This window comes from Euwallacea fornicatus, chromosome 8, assembly GCF_040115645.1.
Source record: "Euwallacea fornicatus isolate EFF26 chromosome 8, ASM4011564v1, whole genome shotgun sequence".
NCBI lineage: Eukaryota > Metazoa > Arthropoda > Insecta > Coleoptera > Curculionidae > Euwallacea > Euwallacea fornicatus.
This window is the reverse complement of record NC_089548.1, coordinates 2,594,652-2,613,529: the sequence shown is the minus strand read 5'-3', so window position 1 is coordinate 2,613,529 and position 18,878 is coordinate 2,594,652. Positions and strand designations below refer to the sequence as shown.

The 18,878-nt window shown below is 38.0% G+C and overlaps 1 protein-coding gene and 1 pseudogene across 1 annotated transcript in view; both read right to left on the bottom strand.

Annotated features, from left to right (window-relative positions):
• Positions 1-18,878, bottom strand: part of jeb (jelly belly) — a 68,505-nt gene that overhangs the window by 15,697 nt on the left and 33,930 nt on the right. The gene's annotated exons all lie outside the window — the stretch shown is intronic.
• Positions 12,422-18,099, bottom strand: LOC136340755 (uncharacterized; annotated as a pseudogene).

The window sequence follows — 18,878 nt, the reverse complement described above, 5'->3', positions numbered from 1 at the left end:
GTATGCGTATTTAAAAGAGCCTTGGAGCTCAGCGAGTCGAGCATCGGGGGGTACGTGGGAGTACGGCTCACCCATATTAATGGCTGGGCAAACTATTGTTCTAAGTCTATTTGGCTTTTCTCTCTCTCTCTCTCTCTCTCTTTCTCTCTTGCCTCCTCCATTTTGGTTTGGCTAATTCCCATATTAATCCTCCATTATTTCGCCAACAATGAATTAAAGCCACCTATACAGGGCGTCCCAGAAACATCGATAAGATTTGTAGTGAAAAGAACGATTGTATAAATTATAATTCAAACATTCTTAGTTGAGGGAGTTCAGGGTATTCCGGTTTTATTGGTGCACTTCTGGAAATTTTTATTGCACTCTGCGAAGCAAACTTTCCAGTTTTTAGTAGAGAGTTTGATTCTTGGAAAATTACATGCCCAACTTATCTATTACTAACATTGAGCGATACTGATCAAGCTAGTTCGTAAATACCCCCCCGCCCCTGTTTTTATATTAACCGAGAGCTTTTTTGAAAAATAATTATATAATCTACTGCTCTGTTCCGGATATACAAAACCTTTCATTTAGATGGTATTCTGGTATTCTTTATTTTGGAAAAAAATGTAAATTACAAAATTTGTGAGCAGTAGCGCAGAGTTTACAAGAGCTCAATGTAAAAACAATTGAGCAACATGTTTTTGACATATGACACAAATGAGTTTCTTTTAATGGGACACCGTCTATACGAAAAATATACAGTGTAGTCGATTGTAACTTTCGAATTTAAAATTTTGCTCTAAAATGAGAAATAAAAACACAAGTGGGATGTCTATTTTGATAAGATACTCTGTACCTATCATTCATCTCTTCTATAAGAATTTATTTTTGTGGACCAGAAAGCACCACGTTCCTCTCCTATGCTGAAACAGCAGGAAACAACGTAATCGGCATTCTTAATAAATGATCTTTTTTAAGCGGGAATAGGGCCGATATATCAACCTCTGCTAACTTTGCCGATGAGAAATTTTCTTTAGACATTTTTAAGTTTCAATCTCTATGACCTCTATCTCCGTTTTCACGGTAAATATTTATCTTCATGATAAAATTATCAGGACTTTGATATCTTCGATATGCTATCAAATTTCACTGCGAGCTATTTTATACAGAAACGTCGACATTGCATGGAGGTCGTAATTTTTGCGGAAACTAGTTTGATACTGAAGATAACGATACATTGATGTGTAGTCCTTGTAAGTATTTGCAAGAATAAACTTGGCTTTAGTTCACATTAAAAATCATTTTAGTGCTAAAATTTTTCATGCAATTTTTGACGATAAAACGTATAACACCTTTTGAGAAGTAAAAATCAGATTTATAAGCTGCAGTTAGCAGAAATACCGGTTCTGCAACAGTTTTCCAACACTTTCGCAACTGTTTGAAATTCGGAGCAAACATGACGTGGGTTTCCATTTAAATCCATTCGAAGGACAATTATTGGAATTATTTATGGAAATCTTAACTTGCTAAGCTCGTTTTAGCCGAACATTAACAATTTCGAATCCGGCTTCGGTAGATGTTCGGAAGTAGAAAACACAACCAATTAACCTGGGAGTTAAGTAACGTTTATGCAGACATAAAATTTGCATTGTTCGTGAGCCATCGGACCCTCAGTTTCGATCGAGAACCTGTTTGGAAGAACTTTTCCGAAAGAACAGAATCATGATTGTTTGGACTAGTGGCCCCATCGGCCTAAGTGGTGGTTCATAAAAGCACGATGCAATCCGAGAACTTCTATATTCACGCAATTAAGTTTCTAAATTGGTCACCCACAGGAACTTTCTAAAAGAAACTTCGTTATTGTTTTATTTACAGTCTAACCACGAAATTAGCCGTGTCGCTGGAATCGATAGATCCTAAAAACAGAACGAGCACTAAATATAGCGAAAATATCGATATAAGCCTGTTGATTTCGAGCAGCTCGATTAAATCGCATTTATTAAAGTAGTGTTTCTTTTAACCTTCATAAACCTGGAAAAGCCTAAATGGGGCGAGCTACAGACAGTTTCGTGATTTCTATTTATGGCGGGGTTGGTATATTTTAGGATAATTCGTTTGGCCCTTAACTTCTGGTGTAAATTATTTCGAAGCTTCGCGTGTGATATTAGGGAGACCGTTCGCCGTTTTATATTGCCATTAGCCCAAATGAGCCAATAGCACTGAATTTATTAGTCTCAAATTAAATAGTTGAATTTCGAAGAGGGGGGGGGAAGGATATAGGTCTCATGAAGAGGAAGGAGAAGGAAGGATAGATGCATCATGAAGAGGGGGAGGGGGAAGGATAGAGGTTTCACGAGGGGGGATATAGGTCTCATGAAGGGGGGTAGAGGTCTCATGAAGGGGGGGGGGGAGGTCTCATGAACTGTGGACTGGTACCTCACGCGGAAGTTTGATGGTCGGTTTTGATAAGAGGTAACAAACTCAAAACGAAAATTTGGTTAGAACTCGAAATTTTGAGGCTTTTTGAACTCTTCGCTGAAGCGAAGTTCGCCCCGAACATTCGCGAATATTGTCAAACTTTCCATAAGGGAAAAATTGGGACAGAATCAGGAACCTCAAGGTATTCACCCACTGCAACTTTCGGGCCCAAAGAGGTAGGCTGAACGGTGGTGCGACAACACTAAATTCTATTAGCAGAATAGCGAAACAACACGGAAGCGACGCAGCGAAGCAATCTGCGACACTGTCAAAGAAAATGACAGAAACGAGCGAGTTACTGAAAATTAATAGAAAATTAGATCATTTTTAGCCCAGAGATAAAACAACAAACCGAATGAAAACCTTTCTGCCGCCGACCATTTTTATCTCCCAGGGTCAGTTCGGGTGTTGTCACATGCCAGCAAGGGGGGTTTAGTATGTAAGTACTGGGGCGAGTCGCACACCGTCGGGAGGCTAGAGCGCCAGGTCCTTTAAAGATTTTCCTCGTGAGATAAAATGAACCAAGAAACTGGTACCAGTAGGGGGACAGTTAAATACCCACATCGAAAAAGTATAAGAATATTTTTTAAAAACATAAAACAGATAAGAAGTAACTTCAACTGTAGTTTGTACTATACTAGATTAGTGCAAGTTCTCACTCGGGATACATGTACTGCGTGAAATAGAAAAGAGAACACCCCGTAAAAATGGTTTTATCTCAATCATTTTTGGTATATATGTTTCTTACACTGAAACAAATACTTCATTAACACATTGAACAGATTTAATTGTTAAAAACTAAAAAACAAATTTTTTCGGTCCTCTGCAGTGCCATATACAATCCTGTACACATCGAGGTATGAATCTAATAAGGCGATTGATGTCCTCTTAGGGGATTTCATTCCAGGCTAACTGGACAGTATAACATAAAGCCGCTATCGTTTGTGGGGGATGGGGTAAATTATGCAACCTTCTAGCTACAATATCCCATATATGTTCAATAGGTGAGAGTTCTGGAGGTCGCGGTGGCCAAGGTAGCAAATTTTATTGAACGAAGTCTACAGACACTTTAGCCACATGTGGTTTTGCATTATCTTGCTCGAAAACTGGATTAACAAGAGTTTCCAAATAAGGTACGAGATGAGGTTTCAGGACTTCTTGGATGTATCGTTGGAGTGTCATATTGCCTCTAATGAAAAGTAAAGGTGACCTGCTAAAATATGCAATACAACTTCAAATCATTACCCTAACCGTCTAATGGACATGTTTCTGTATTGTAAACTGAGAATATTATCTTTTACTCTGTCTTCTTCTTACTTTTGCGCGACCTTCATGAATACTCAAACGGGATTTGAATTCGTTCCTAAACACGATATTGTCCCATTCAAAATTCCACTGCACACTTGCTCTGCCCCACAGCAGTCGATTTTGACGATGATTTAAGGTGAGGGGTAACACAAGATGGGGACGATTGAAAATTAGTGCAAAACTTCTTATCCGTTGATAAATGGTTCGAATCCTAATGAGCCTTCCTCACTCAGCAAACCACTGATCCGTTAGCGTCCTCGACGAGACGAACCTCTTTTTAGGGCCTTAATCCGAAGGCGGTAATCGTGGCGTTCTGTAGAACATCGGAATCGTCCAGTACCCCTCGCTCTGCCTGTTTGCTCTTCTTGGAACCATGTCTGACAACATCTCACTATAGTGTTTATGCTACAGTCCAATCTATTGGCGATTTCCCTGAATGACCGACCAGCTTCTTGTAGACCCACTACTCGACCTCTGTCAAATTCGCTCAATTGATGAAAATTTCGCTGCATTCTGCGTTTATGCTTATTTGATCAATCTAAAAGGATTTTTTAAGCATACTCTACATAAATAAATGATATTTTGCAGTAACATTGTTGATATTTTATTGCAAATTTTATGGTAAAAAAAAACAACTAAAATTCCCGTTAACTCGCATATTCATTAATACATATGGTCGAAAATATAATATTTTTTCGTGTTCCCATGTACAAACATGCATACTAAAAATTATTTAAATGAAACCATTTTTACGGTATGTTCTCTTTTCCATGTCACGCAGTATCTTTCAGTTCATTTGACAAATTCCAAAACTAAATAAAGGATTTTCCGGTGGCTATGAAAAGGTCAGAATTGTGTACTCTGCTAAATTATCACATCGTCTAAATTTCATTCCTTCGATACTAGCTGGCGTTTAGCAGGTACTTTAAGAATACTCTGTATTGCCATAGAACAACAACCGTCAACTCTGGATGAGACGAATCGAGCCGTAGGCCCCCTTCAAGCTGGTTTGAGGCAAATTGAAGTTGCCGAGTGCGTGGATGTTTCCCAAAGTGTCAAATGAGTCGATTATGGCGGCGCTTTAGGAAAACTGGAAGTCCGGCCGAACAACACTCAGGACGTGAACGCATTACAACTGCAGCTCAAGATCGATTTTGAGTTTCAATAGCTAGAAGGGACCCTACAATTACGGCATTTGAATTGGTTGTAGGTTTACAACGGGCGCACCACGTGTCTATGAGTCGAAAATACTGTTACAAATCATCTACATGAAGTCAATCTTTATGAACGAAAATCACTGAGATGTCCACCTCTTTCCACAGGCATTCGCGCTGTAAGATTAGAGTGGTATCAAGAATATTGAAATTATGATGGAATCGATTGAGCTACAGTTTTATTCACTGACGAATCCAGATTTGAGTTTCACCCAGATTCCCATTAAATAACAATGTGGAGACGATCTGGAAACGCTGGACATTCACCACAACTTGTCTAGAAAGTCTATTCATACGGAGGTGGTGCAATAATAGACTAATGATTGACTGCAGAACCGACCTCGTTTTTGCAAATCGACTTCTAATAGCTTAACAGTGCATCGGTACCATTCTTGACCCTACATTTCCCAGCGCCGTGGACCAAAACTTTCGTCTAATGTGTGATAATGCTTGACCACATGTCGCTGGTGTTGTGACAGATTGGCTCACCAACGAAGGAATCGTCGCGTCGCCATGGCCAGCACACTCGCTAGATCTGAATCCAATTGAGCACGTCTGGGACATGCTTCAGAGAAGAGTTTCGCTATATTCACGGTGTCTTTCGATTCCGGGAGCTATTATCAGACGAATGGAGAGGGATATCACAAACATAATTCGAAAATGAACAATTTTGAGTACCCTTAGTTTTGTCGTATATTAAACACTTTCTACTTTTTCTGTTTTAAGATAAATGCATAACTTTGCTTTCTAATTGATTTCAGGAGAACTTCAATGTATTCATAAAAATCTTTTTAGACTTTTTCGATATGCGCAAATAAATCATGCGAATGCATTGGAGAACGGAGGATTAAACTAACCTGAAAGTCTTTAATAGAAGATCATGCCATTCTACTGAGTCAATTGCGCATGACAAGTCAGTAAAAAAAAGCAATTTCCATAACAAGTCTGTGGTGATGCTAATGGCAAAAAAAAACAATGAAAGACATTCTACCTTCTGTTCTTCACTGCTAAGTAATTCGCACAGGAGCTGCATTCGAAATTGACATTTAACATTTCCAGGTCTACAATATACCGAGTAATTGCTTTATCGAGACACTGCAGCCCTAATTGGGTTAGTTTGCCCTTAAGTGGCCAGCCCACCCTCTTTGACCATAATACAACTGCATTAATATTAACAAAATATAGTTTGACCAATCAGAATCAGGCGACTACGCTGATTATTGCTCCTGCGTAGGTTGCTAATTTACAAACTAAATTAGAATTATGTGCACAAGGATTGTGCAATTAGACACATTAATGGTATGCAGGCATATGCAAAGAGGAATTTTGAATTTGCCATTACGGGTAATCATGCGTGTGTTGTTAATTTTCAAATGGATGACCACAAACATATTTTGCATGTATTATCTCATCAAAAGTGGTCTCGTCCTTTGTGAATTTTATTGATCGAATTGTTTTGCAGTTGCAATTTTGGAAATTCCGTAATTAAAATGATTTTATTAACTTTGCTGTCGACCGACTGTTAACGCGTTTGTTTAATGCACGCAAAATCGATCAGAGAGTCGGGCATTGTGCCAGCTTGAGTCCAGATGCTTCGGCGTGTGTCCAGCGAATGCTGATGCCGAAGGTAGCGGCGGTGGCCGGTCACTAGGTCGCCCACCATCCTCATGTTGCTTCTTTCGAGTCCAAGAAGAGGTTTCGCCTGCAGGGTTTCTGGCCCGACCATGTAAACATGGACTTAACCGGTAATGCGGAAAGGAATTGGAAGGGGCTGTTGGAGGTGGAGTGCCTATAATATTCGAACACTTTCCCTTATGGTGTGCGGTGTGAGCGAGCCTTTGGAGGCGGTCTGCCTGGTTCGCAGGTGTGCTAGGCAACATCCCAGCAGAGCTTTGATGCTAGACAAGTTACAAGGGAACTAGCCCGTAGTTATCTTATCATTTTAATTTATTTTACAGCTTCTAGATTTCATGCAGAGTCCGTTGGAGAGTAACTGAATATCGCCTAGTGAATGAGTGCCTTTTCTCCGGGAGGAGAGCACCATTTTCGACAACGATTCGATGACGTAGATGGAAGTCAACTTTTCCTCACCTTCTACGGAGAGGTTGAACTGCCAGGAAGAAAGTCACCCCATTGGCTATCCTTAGAATGATCATAGAGGTTTACTCCTCACGTTCCAGTCATCCACTATACCTTACAGGTTGTTGGAAAATGAGTCGACTTTACGAGTAGGTTGTGATCTTACACCTCCCCAGCATGAACGTCCCTATGAATCCAGAAGAAGCCCTTTCCACATGTAGGCAGTTAGGTCACTAGGGCTCATAGCCATGCGTAGTGAATATGGACAGATTGATTTGGAGCGACTGTTTGAAGCACGTCCTCCTGTTTAGAGGTTCTAGACAAGGGATTGCAAATTAATTTGGCGGACACTGCATGAATAAAAATCTGAAAGCGCATATAAAACGTGAGGTGCGACAATTTAAAGCAAAATTTGATTTTCCAAACAAAATTTTTCGTATCTTAGTGCCGAAGTATTTTTGGAATGTGCCAAAACACCCTGTATAAAACGGTTTCTTAAGTACTTGACATTGCGGTTTACTTATGCAATAGACAAGCAATAAAGCCCTCAGAAGTTTTTCCAAAAGCTGGCAAAAAGTTTAAATTGCAAAAGTTCAAAGTTTTCGTCGCAAGGCTGTCAGAGACCGAGATCAAAGCCATAAAGAAATAAAACCCAACATCCTATTAAAATCCCGAATTGGAAGGCAAACTAGTTTTCACCACGTCAAGTTCGGTAGATTAAGCCCATTCTAAGTGTACTTAACGTTTTTAAGTGGTGTTTTTTTGAAAGGTCAAAGTTCCCATTTCACGTGTCTGAACTATCTCGCCCTTCACCACGACGAGGAAATCTTAGATGATATTTTTTTACGAAAAGCGAAGAAAGCGCTCTCTGGTAAAGATGCAATTTAAATATTCAGTACCGTTTAACACGAGCAAATTATGACTCTTTTAAAACTTTCGTAATGTAAAAGAGACAATATAAAGCCTGTAAAATACCAAATTATGCACTTGACTTTTTTTTATTTGCAACGCAATCTTTAGAGGAATTTTGAGAGCGCGAGGTGAATTTATGAAAACTGTTGGCCATGTTGCTCTGGAGGCGATTACGTCATCATAGATTTGTTCATGGATTGTGGCAATTACAAATTAAATGCAGCACTTAAACTGAAAAAGTGGTTATAAATATGGTGAGATCACGTAATAACTGCAGAATAGAATTCAAAACGGTTTAAAAATGCTTTCCCCTCCGTCTCCCCCCTATTTCCGTAGGTTGAGATAGGAGTGCCCGAGTACACCTGCCCGCGCATGCTTAGTTCTTTTCCTTTCCATAAATCGTTCATATCACCAACAAGTACGTTGAGCCTAGAGGAAAATGTTCTATAAGCGCCATCTATCGCGTTCCTTTTGCCGCATCTCCAACCAATCGCTGGGTATCAGCACCAGGACTCGGCCCACACGGTCGATCTGCAGCTAAGAATAATGACGATGAATATAAATATCCGTGGGAAGAATAGTAGATGTTTGTTCCGTTACTTGAAAGGGATCTGAAAATTACTTGTAAATGCACCCGCGACAAACAACGTCATTAATCGACAAATAGGTACATTCCCAAGTAGATAGAGGTAATATCTGAATTGGAATTCGTCCCAAAAATATTCCATTCCCTCATCCTTTGAAATATGGAAGAAGCTTGACACGAGTTTGCCTTTCAGGGCTCTATAATAAAGCAATAATAGAAGTGGATACTTACGCGTACAAACATAAAACTCTTCTTCTTTTATGCGTCGCGTCCTGTTTGTTATGCCGTGCATTCTCGTCAATTTTCCTTTCAGACAAAACGCGGACACACTGTAGAAGGTTATGGTGGTTAAGTCCCACGTTCCACACACTCCATTTTCAAGCTAAATAACCTGCGGCAACTTAAGAAGTACAAGATGAATATCGATTGTCATGCGCAGCTTTTTAGTAAATCTGGGCCGAGTTCGGCAAACTCAACTGTTGGGCATGTGTGGAGATTGTTGTTAGATGACGCGTTTCCCTTCAGCTAGAGTTAAATGGGATTGGACGTTATTTTTTTTACGAATTGAAAACAATTGCTCAACTGTAAGCTCTCTCGCATGCGGCTAATGTGGCCGTAGTGTAAATATCAGAGAAACGGAGGTAGCAACATCAGTTCGTTTTTTGTCATTGGTTGTGCTTAGGTCAAAGTTCTTCAAACCTTATACCATTCGACGGTGTTACTTCGTAGCTTGCGCGGTGGTCTGGCACCAAAGGGTTTCCGCTAATGATCGTAGAGCCTCTAAAGCATCCAAACCTCATGAGGACTTTATGTAAATTACAGTCATCGACTTAAATAAAAATATGAAGCGTTGACTTCTTTAAGGAGGCAATATCTTGCGGTTGAATTGTTTTTACAGTCCATACCGGCATTTTACGGCGTCGTAAAAGTATTTTGCCATTGTACCATAACGTTATTCAGACCGCCAGACTAATTTCTAATGGAGCAAATATTATTTCGAAAGGAAAAGCTCCTTTTTTATGACTTTCCCGAAAAATCCCCGATTTATTTAATTCCCGTAACTGTAATATCGGAATGCCCAGTTATGTCGCCGGATTAATCAGGGAAATAGAGCTCCATTTCGAAGCCACAAGCTCAATTGCATTAAATGTTATCTGGCATTGAGCAATTTCGTGCAATGCCACATAACTACTTGAAAATATACAGTGATTTTTATTTTTTATTAACAGTCCCCGTTTAGCATCAGACGTTCTTGTGTGTGAGGACAACAATGCGTTTCACGCATGGGGTGTCTATTTTAAAACCATAAAAAGACGTCACAAAAGAGACATCAAGGAAATTAAAAATATTTTATATTAAATTAATCGATTCTGTCAATAAAGAGGGATCGAAAGCGTCACGGGGTTTTATTAAATGGTTAAAACATTGCGGAATACGTAGGGGCGTTCGGATCACTGGACAATAGTTTTTGGCTGGTTCTTAACATGGGTTTCGTTGTTTGATGATATTAGTCATAGTTTAGCATGACGCTTTCTTTTCTCTAAAACCGTGTAGCAAGTGGGATTTACCGCACTGGATCGCAGTGCCTTACCGCACGCCGCGCATAAATACGGTATATAAGTATTGCATATAATGCGTATGATTCTCGCGTCTTTCTACGTCACATCGAACCGGTGAGATGGGGAAATATCATTCGCGTGCATCATAATCATTTTCCACGAGCCTCTATAAGAATGAAGCTAACTGACGGAGATGGGCGCAAAAGCAATTGAATTGGTGAGATTAAGAACAGTGCAAGTTTAAAATCATGATTTTTGGGAAGATAAAAAAAAATGTTTACTTTATTCTTTATGCTTTTTGTGGTTTGAAGTTAATTCACAAAGATTTTAGAGTGTATTTTTACGTCTTTTGAACTAAAAATTTAATTTGATATGTCATGCACTTTTTGAATTTTTCCTTGAAAACAAACGTGGACTTGTACCGTTCCTAAACTCAGTCACAAAAATCGAAACGAAATTATATAAGAATGCATATTTTATTGCACGAAAATAAAAAATAATCAATTTTGATTATCTACATCGTCTTTATCGTCCGTATTAGCAGTTGGCCAAGACGTTAAATGGTCATAAAAGTCTAGATCTTCTCTTTCGATGTATTTCCTCACTTGCTTTAAATCTTGATGTTTTTTCTTGTTAAATTAAACTATTTACAAATAGGATTTAATGTTAGGGATCACTAAATTTCCATTAAGTTTCAGCACTTTAAATGTGTAAGAGGGAACTCCGTCGTTATATATTCTGAATATGTGACATAGCCTGGAAATGATGTGTCGTAAACAAACTGCATCTCCTTAGGAATTGTAAATTTTTCCTTCAGTTTCTTCACGATTGTAGTGCTTTTTACAAAGTGGAAGCTACCCATTCCTGAAATATAACGTCTTTATATACTGCGTGACATAGAAAAGAGAACACCCCGTGAAAATGATTTTATTTAAATAATTTTTAGTATGCATGTTTGTATATGGGAACACGAAAAAATATTATACTTTCAGCCATATTTAATTAATGAATATGCGAGTTAACGGGAATTTTAGTTGTTTTTTTTTCCATAAAAATTGCAATGAAATATCAACAATATGACTGCAAAATATCATTTATTAGTGTATAGTAAATATGCTTAGAAAGCGTTTTTAGATTAACCAACTATGTTTAGACGTAGAATGCAGCAAAAATTTCATCACTTGAACGAGTTTGCGAGAGGCCGAATAGTGACTCTACGAGAGGCTGCTCTGTTACTTAGGTAAATCACCATTAGATTGACCCGTAGTGTAAACACTATAGTGAGATTTTGTCAGGCATGTGTCCATGAAGAGCAAACATGCAGGAGAGGTACTAGCCGATCTCGGAGAACTGCAAAATACCAAGATCACCGCCTTCGAATAATGGCCTTAAGAGAGAGATTCGTCTCGTCGAGGGAGCTGACGGATCAGTGGTTTGTTGAGTGTGGAAGGCCCATTGGAATTCGAATCATTTATCGACGGATAAGAAGTTTTGGACTGATTTCCTACCGTCTCCATCTTGTATTACCTCTCAAATTATCGTCAAAATCGATTGCAGTGGTGAAGAGAACGGATACAATAGAATCTGGAATGGGATAATATTGTGAGTAGTGACGAGTCCGGATCCTGTTTGAGTATTCATGAAGGTCGCGCAAGAGTAAGAAGAAGACGGGGTAAAAGAAGATACTCAGTTTACAATACAGAGGCATGACCATCAGACTGTTCAGGTAAAGGTTTGAAGTGCTGTTGCATATGGTAGCAGGTCACCTTTACTTTTCGTTAGAGGCAGTATGACAGTTCAACGATAAATCCAAGAAGTCCTGGAACCTCATCTCGTGCCTTATCTTGAAACTCTTGTTAATCCAATTTTCCAACAGGACAATGCACGACCACATGTGGCTAAAATGTCTATAGACTTCATTTAATAAAATTCAATCACTTTGCTAACTTGGCCACCTCGATATCCAGACCTCTCATCTATTGAACAAATATGGGATGTTGTAGGTAGAAGGTTGCATAATTTACCCCATCCCCCACAAACCCTAACGACGCTATGTCATGCTGTCCAGTTAGCCTGGAATGAGATCCCTCAAGAGGACATCAATCGCCTTATTAGATCCGCACCTCGATGTATACAGGAATGTATATGGCACTACGGAGGACCGAAAAAAAATATATTTTTTTGGTTTTTAGCAATTCAATTTGTTCATTTTTTTAATAAAGTACTCGTTTTAGTGTAAGAAACATACATACGAAAATTATTTAAATAAAAATATATTTTTACGGGGTGTTCCCTTTTTTATGTCACGCAGTATATTTAATGATACTTAAATGATTTTTTCTGGAATTTCTCATCACTGTCTCATATTCTTCAGGAACGTATATACGACCACATTTTCGAATGAATCTTTTTGCATGTCCAAAATCTCTGTCGCAAGGCAAAAACGAATGTCCACCCAATGGAAAATGAAGGTAAATCATCTTGAAACCTTTGCCACTGTGAGCACTTTGCCAACAAAAATCTCACCATTGTGTTGTTCTTGTTTTGCCTTGGACATCCATCAGAAGAAATGTGCAATTCTTGAACTTCTTCAGGTATATGGTTCTTAATGTAATCATTCACGAAAGTACATACTGCATTGGAGCCCTGCAGGGCTGGACCTTCATGATACATATAAAAATGGCCAGTACCTGTTTCTAGGTTGTGGCTTTCGAAAGAATAAACCCAAAGCTGTCTCAATGAGAATAACTTCTGCATTGGTAATACGGGAGGCGGCAAATTTTGCATGTAGTCAAAACCGATTCCGAGAATTTTAAGATGCTTTTCAGACAACTTCTCAACTTCCTGCAATTTACTATAAAAATTTTTGGCCCGGCGTTTGTGAGTAACAAGTTCTGAAGCAGAAACTCTTTTAGCAGCATCTTTTAAACTTCCATCCCTTAATCCTGTTCTAAGTCCTTCATATTGACTACGCACATCGACTTGTGGTCTTCCAAACCTCAGTCGATCATTTTCATTGAAGAATTCTATTAGGGGTACAAATAAGTTTCCGCCGTTTAACAAAGCATGGTCCCACCAGAAGGTTATGCTGAAATTGCTAGATGTAAATGTTACTATCGCAAGTTTGATCAACTAGTAACAACATAACCTAGAAGTATTAGTGGTTTCGTATCAGCATCACATTTTTTTTTCTTGCAAAAATGTCAAGTTTTGTGTCGAATAAGCGTCATTTGCGGGAACTTTTGATTTACTTCTTTAATTTGAAGAAATCTGCAGCTGAGGCGCATCGATTGCTTGTAGAAGCATATGGTGAGGCTGCTTTGAGTGAGAGAAGTTGTCGTGAGTGGTTTCACAAGTTTAAAAACGGTGAGTTTAACGTGGAAGACAAAGGACGCAGTGGAAGGCCGAAAACGTACGAAGATACGGAATTGGAAGTGTTATTGGAGGAAGATTCGTCTCAAACACAAAAAGAACTTGCACTTACATTAGAAGTGACGCAACAAGCAATTTCACATCGTTTAAAAATGTTGGGAATGATTCAAAAACAAGGGAATTGGGTTCCTTATGAACTGAAACCCAGAGACGTCGAACGCCGATTTTGCATGAGTGAAATGCTGCTTGCCAGGCATAAAACAAAGGGTTTTTTGCATCGTGTAGTCACTGGGGATGAAAAATGGATCCATTATGATAACCCAAAGAAGAAGAAATCATGGGGTCCACCTGGCCATGTTTCAACATCAGTAGCCAAATCAAATATTCATGGAAAAAAACTCATGTTGTGTATTTGGTGGGATCAACTTGGTGTTGTATATTATGAGTTGCTCAAATCGAACGAAACTATTACTGGAACTCTCTACCGAACACAATTAATGAGATTGAGCCGAGCACTCAAGGAAAAACGCGCTCATTACTACTCTAGACATGACAAGATTATTCTCCTACATGATAATGCTCGTCCGCATGTTGCGGCACCGGTTAAAACCTATTTGGAAACACTTAATTGGGAAGTCCTACCCCACCCGCCATATTCACCAGACCTTGCCCCATCCGACTACCACTTGTTTCGATCAATGGCACACGGTCTGTCTGAGCAGCGCTTTACATCATATGAAGATACCAAAAATTGGGTCGATTCATGGATAGCTTCAAAAGATGAAGAGTTTTTTCGCCGTGGTATCCGAATGCTGCCAGAAAGATGGGAAAAAGTAGTGGCCGTTGATGGGCAATACTTTGAATAAAACGTAATATCCCGTTCTTTCACAATTAATTCCAATTTTTTTATAGAAAACGGCGGAAACTTATTTGTACCCCTAATAGAAAGATTCATACTTCACTTTGTTTTTTAATTTAGAATATTTCTTACTAAGACGATTAAATATTAATTTCACATTTAGCTTCGAGTCCAGATATCGAATGTCTTTTGTAGAATAATGGGTAATTTTATAAGGAAATTATTCAATGTACATTTTAATTTTAAGTTTTATTTCTTCATTAACTGAGATAGGTCTATTAGTGTGCTTTCCTCGCGTATTTCTAGGAGATTCCCTTTTGCTCAGTAATAAATTTGAATAAAACCATTATTGTGTACCTTCTTTAGTTGATGTGGTAAAACATTGCTCTATCAATGGGTTACCTACATTTTGCGCGTCTTCAAAGCCACTAAAAAATGTTCTACTAAAAGAACATAATATACAAGGTGTCTATGAACATAGTGCATTCATTGTGACCACGTATTCTAGATCCCTAGGTATGACGAAAACTTCATTTAAACGTATATTGATATGCGCTTCGTTTTCGATATACAGGGTGTAGAGGTTTAGATTATTTTTCATTGACATTTTCGAAAATTTTCGAAACAAATTAATGATGTTTTGTATTATTATCATAAATTTTTGTGTTTTCTCTGAGTCTCTTTAATGAAATTGCCGCATTTTGTCAGAGGACGCTAATACGGAGGGGTAGCGCTCAAAAAGTACCTAAACATTATTGTAGTTAACTTAATTCATGATTTCATGGAAAAGTACTCTTGTCGACAGTGGAAACCTCCAAGAGTTTTCGAGCAAACTGAAACAAATCGGTGAACATTACGTGTTATTAATAAACATCAAATTTAAATACCTCTTTTATTCATTTTCTTTAACAATAATTGTAACTAAACATTGTTCCGGTGATAAAGAAAAACCATTATACTTTATAGATGTTGCCATATACGGAAACATCAAAAATATATTTTTTTTCTTCTCAACTGGGTTTTAAATCTGATATTTCTTTAATAAAACATAATATCTACCGATTTGTTAAATTTCAATGTTCTCGAAAATTGTTGCGGATTTCGACTTTCATCCTTCTTTAAGTAAAAATCCTCAAATTTAAAATTTTTGCTGTGAAATCGTCAATAAAATGAAATACAAAAGAGTTCAGGTACCTTTTGAGTGCTATCCCCCGTATTATCTGTCCCTGGAAAAATGTGGAAATTGCTTTATAGAGGCTCAGAAAGAGCACAAAAATTTCTGATAAAGCATAAAATTTCATTACTTCAGTACGAATCGCTTCGAATGATGCACATACAGTATGGATGTATTCGGGAAAAAATTAATTTTAAACTGAGAAATGCTCGGAAACGTGACCCCACTGACAAAGCTGCAAATCTTACTCCAATTGGAGTGAAATTATTCTCATATCAAACAAAATACCACTTTTAGCTTCTTCTTGGGATAAAGCTGTTTTGACTCAAGGCCCCCTGACAACCCATGATTCAAACTTAATTCGCTTACTTGGCAAAGCAATTTCCACCCTTTGTGCAAAGAAGACAATGATTAATTGAGCAATGTTGTAAATTATTAATTTTGAGGTCTGAGGCGTTGCTTCGTGTTCAGATAAGATTTGCTAATGTACATGTCTTCCGTGGTCTCCGTGATTGCTAATTTAACAATCAACCTGTTTCAGATAGCTGCGATATTTTTCAAAAGGAGAGTACGGATCCATTTCTTGTAACTGGAAACTGATAACATCCCCAATGTTCTTAATTCTGGAATTGCGTAGCCCCCTAAACTAGTAGGGCATTAATACGAGCAATATATTCTTGAAACGTAGAAACGGGCGAAACACTGTGAATTGAAAACGAGTTCTTGTTGCACTTTGGAATTTTAAGCAGAGAAATTTCCTTTTCTGAACTGAGTTTATTCAGTTTATCTGGTTTGTTATTATAAGGAAGTTCTAGAACAAGGAAATGTTTAGAAAGTGGATCGAAATTTTCCGTTAAATTTTTTCCACATGAAAGCACAAACGAGCGTGGAAAGCTACACTTTCCAGCACTAGTGCGATAATGTCATTTCCGCACGGTCATTTTTTTTTCTGGTCTATACGTGGAAATTGATACGATGCTTTCTTAATGTCCTCTCAGTGCGGTTGTCTGCGCATCAATCATAGGAAAATTTACGCGTATTCGCGGGAAATGTCTATGTGGGAATCAGTTGGAAAATGGGTGATTTTACCTAACCAATAGGTTTCTAGAGGAATTTCTGGCTTTAACGGTCAGGAATTGTTAGTAATTACATAATGGTACTAACCAATAATTGAGTAATTAAAAATTTGTTTTTATATTCTCGGTTAAAAATTCTGTTATCGTAGATGTAGGAAGAGAGATTGTTATTAAATCTGTGAACAAGGTGTCAAGAATCAAAATACTTTGACCATTAATATCAATCAGCATGTTTTCTCATCAATTCTCTGAGCATCGCTCTCTGCCGGAAGACGAAAAATGATTATGTAAATCTTGGAATTAACAGAGCAATAGATCCAAACGGATTCCTCGCTTTTGGTCTTAGTGAATTTAAACGAAATACTGAGTGTTTAAGGAAAGGATATCTTGCATGGATATCTCGTAAAAAGTAACAGATGGGAGCTCGATCAAGTTGGAAAAACGTTGGGCAATTTGATACTCATAAAAACTATGCTTGGAAATTTATATGGCATTTTTTGCCGTTTTCGCATATATCTCGGAGGAAATTTGGATTTATAGTTTTCGTATTCTTGTGGGCGATTTCATAAAATCCCATAGTTTTCCGTCGAAGTTTTAAGCTTTGAACGAGCCCCTGCGTCTCGTTTAAGGGACATGCTTTGGAGCATGAGGGAATTCTATCTGTCTACACCCTGACTTGGCCAAATTTAAAATTTATAGAGGAAACTAGACAACTTATAGCGAGCCCGTCAGGTTGGAGGTTTATTTGAACGTATATATTACACCACATTAACACGAACATGACCGAAGCAAATACCAATAAGCCGTAGGCATACATTTCAAATTAAAAAAAAGATCTCCTCCTCCTCCTCTAAAAGACCATACGAAGGCTGTTAAAAATTCTCCTCACGATCCTTCCTCTCGCTCATCGGAACCCTTTATGCCATCGACAACTTATTTGAGGGCTTGATACATTAATGAACTCATCCAGGCCCGTTCCCCTAGTTATAGGGATATTACAGAGGGCTCATTAAAGGGCACGTAAAAACATCCCCTTTCAACACAATTAGACCGATGCTTATTAAAGCTAAACAATATTGGGCAAATACGTGTGGGCTGTTTACCTCAATTTACATAAGTTAAACCTTGTCGGCCTTTTGGTCACATTGTTGAAATATTGAAATGAAGCAGAGCTTCAGGGCGTCCCGGCTTATTAAGTATTCAGATTTATCTAATAAAAGCACCAGTTGTGTGTACAATTGGTGTTTTGATACATATTCATATGCATATTGAAGGAATTTCAGTAGCAAAGAGTCAACCAACCTGAATTGATCCAAAAGAGAGAATATTTGGTTTCGACCCTTCCTCCCACTAAAATAATATGGTAAAACCTTAACTAAAAATTAAGTTAAGAAGGCACTTTTGACTGTTTTACGTTTCGGGCAGGTGAGTTTCAACTATCCCCTGCTCTTGATGCCCCCAAAACGCCTCTTTCGCCTGCAGCCCTCTTCTACGATCCATTGGGGAAGTAATTAATATAGAGGTTTTCAATAGAAATAAACCCACTTCAGTATTTATATAATTTATTTTGTTTATCAGGATATAAAAATAGTCACGCATACAGGGTGGTTCCTAAGAGTGTTCGAATATTTAAAAAGCTGATTCTTCTGATTATTCTAAAGCAAAAAGGTTATGTAAACATAGGTCCTAAAATTAGTCGTTTCCGAGACACAGGGTGACAAATATTAAGGAAAAAATATGTTTCTTCGCATTTTAAAAAAGATATTTTTTAGAAACTCGGTATATATTTCCAGTCTATTTAAAGAAAAAATCTGTAATAGATGTGCGTCGGAATTAACACGTTAATTCTTATAGGCAAATGGGGGATACGCCACTGATATTTTTTAAATTGAATACATTATAACAGTTGTTGAAAATGACAACCATTTGACATAATACACGCGTCTATCCTCTTTTTCGTGGATTTTCGAACACGTTCAAAAATGCCAGAGTATTGTGAATTACCTCACATCACTCCATTATACGATGTTTTAGATGATCTATAATATTGATTGGTCTAAAGTAAATCAATGTTTTTAAATCTCCCTATAAAAAAAATCTAGAGGGTTCAATTCCGAGGATCTGGGTGGCTACGAATGGTTTTGGTCTACTGTTCTCTGGTCGATCCAGTGATCTGCATATTCACAATTTAGTTGTTTGCCAGTGGTGACACTGAAATGCGTTAGAATATACTATTATTTGAAGCATAGATCTTCAATGGAGCATATTTTTTCCTCAAA